Source organism: Arachis hypogaea, chromosome 16, assembly GCF_003086295.3.
Source record: "Arachis hypogaea cultivar Tifrunner chromosome 16, arahy.Tifrunner.gnm2.J5K5, whole genome shotgun sequence".
In the NCBI taxonomy this organism is placed as follows: domain Eukaryota; kingdom Viridiplantae; phylum Streptophyta; class Magnoliopsida; order Fabales; family Fabaceae; genus Arachis; species Arachis hypogaea.
This window is the reverse complement of record NC_092051.1, coordinates 120,877,676-120,879,483: the sequence shown is the minus strand read 5'-3', so window position 1 is coordinate 120,879,483 and position 1,808 is coordinate 120,877,676. Positions and strand designations below refer to the sequence as shown.

The window sequence follows — 1,808 nt, the reverse complement described above, 5'->3', positions numbered from 1 at the left end:
TGAAAATGATGTTTTAATTTTTCTCTCTCATCATAAAAATTCAAAAAAAATCAAAAAAATATCTTCCCCTTTTTTCTCTCTTAAAATTTCAAAAATTAGATTTGACTTTTTCAAAAAATTTTAAAATCTAGTTGTTTTTATGAGTCAAATCAAATTTTCAATTTAAAAATCTTATCTTTTTCAAAATATTTTTCAAAAATAAAATCTTTTTCATTTTTCTTATCTATTTTTGAAAATTTCAAATAAATATTTTTCAAAAATCTTTTTTCTTAATTTTACATCATATTTTCGAAAATCACATCATCAATTAATGTTTTGATTCAAAAATTTCAAGTTTGTTACTTACTTGTTAAGAAAGATTCAAACTTTAAGTTCTAGAATCATATCTTGTGATTTCTTGTGAATCAAGTCATTAATTGTGATTTTAAAAATCAAATCTTTTTCAAAACTAATTTTAATCATATCTTTTTCAAAAATTTGATTTTAAAATATCCTTTCTAACTTCTTATCTCAAAATTGATTTTCAAATTTGTTTCAACTAACTAACTAACTTTTTGTTTGTTTCTTATCTTTTTCAAAAATTACCTAACTAACCATCTCTCTCTAATTTTCGAAAATCTCTCCCTCTTTTTCAAAATTTCTTTTTAATTAACAAATTATTTTAATTTTTTATTTTAATTTTCAAAAATTACTAACCTTTTTCAAAAAAAAAAAAACTATTTTCGAAAATCACTAACTCTTTTTCAAAAATTATTTTCGAAAATCCTCTTTCTCTCTCATCTCATTCTATTTATTTATTCATCTACTAACATCTCTCCCTCACTCACCAAAAATCCGAACCCTCTCTCTCTGAGTTCATATTTTCTCTTCTTCTTTTCTTCTACTCACATAAGGGAACCTCTATGCTTGGGCAAAAAGGATCTCTATTATTATTATTTCTTTGTTCCCTCTTTTTCATATGAGCAGGAGCAAGGACAAGAACATTCTTGTTGAAGCAGATTCAGAACCTGAAAGGACTCTGAAGAGGAAACTAAGAGAAGCTAAATTACAACAATCCAGCAAGCACCTTTCAAAAATTTTCGAACAAGAAGAGGAGATGGCAGCCAAAAATAATAATAATGCAAGGAAGATGCTTGGTGATTTTACTGCACCTAATTCCAATTTACATGGAAGAAGCATCTCCATTCCCACCATTGGAGCAAACAATTTTGAGCTTAAGCCTCAACTAGTTTCTCTGATGTAACAAAACTGCAAGTTTCATGGACTTCCATCTGAAGATCCTTTTCAGTTCTTAACTGAATTCTTGCAGATATGTGATACTGTTAAGACTAATGGAGTAAATCCTGAAGTCTACAGGCTCATGCTTTTCCCATTTGCTGTAAGAGACAGAGCTAGACTATGGTTGGATTCTCAACCTAAAGATAGCCTGAACTCTTGGGATAAGCTGGTCACGGCTTTCTTAGCCAAGTTCTTTCCTCCTCAAAAGCTGAGTAAGCTTAGAGTGGATGTTCAGACCTTCAGACAGAAAGAAGGTGAATCCCTCTATAAAGCTTGGGAGAGATACAAAGGACTGACCAAAAAGTGTCCTTCTGACATGCTTTCAGAATGGACCATCCTGGATATATTCTATGATGGTCTGTCTGAATTAGCTAAGATGTCATTGGATACTTCTGCAGGTGGATCCATTCACCTAAAGAAAATGCCTGCAGAAGCTCAAGAACTCATTGACATGGTTGCTAATAACCAGTTCATGTACACTTCTGAGAGGAATCCTGTGAGCAATGGGACGCCTCAGAAGAAGGGAGTTC

At 31.0% G+C, this 1,808-nt stretch overlaps 1 non-coding gene across 1 annotated transcript; it reads right to left on the bottom strand.

The window, feature by feature from the left end:
* Positions 1–1,492: 1,492 nt before the first annotated feature.
* On the bottom strand, positions 1,493–1,600 carry LOC112760845 (small nucleolar RNA R71). The gene has a single exon (XR_003181264.1). It is a non-coding gene; the product is annotated as a small nucleolar RNA R71 (small nucleolar RNA).
* Positions 1,601–1,808: the final 208 nt, after the last annotated feature.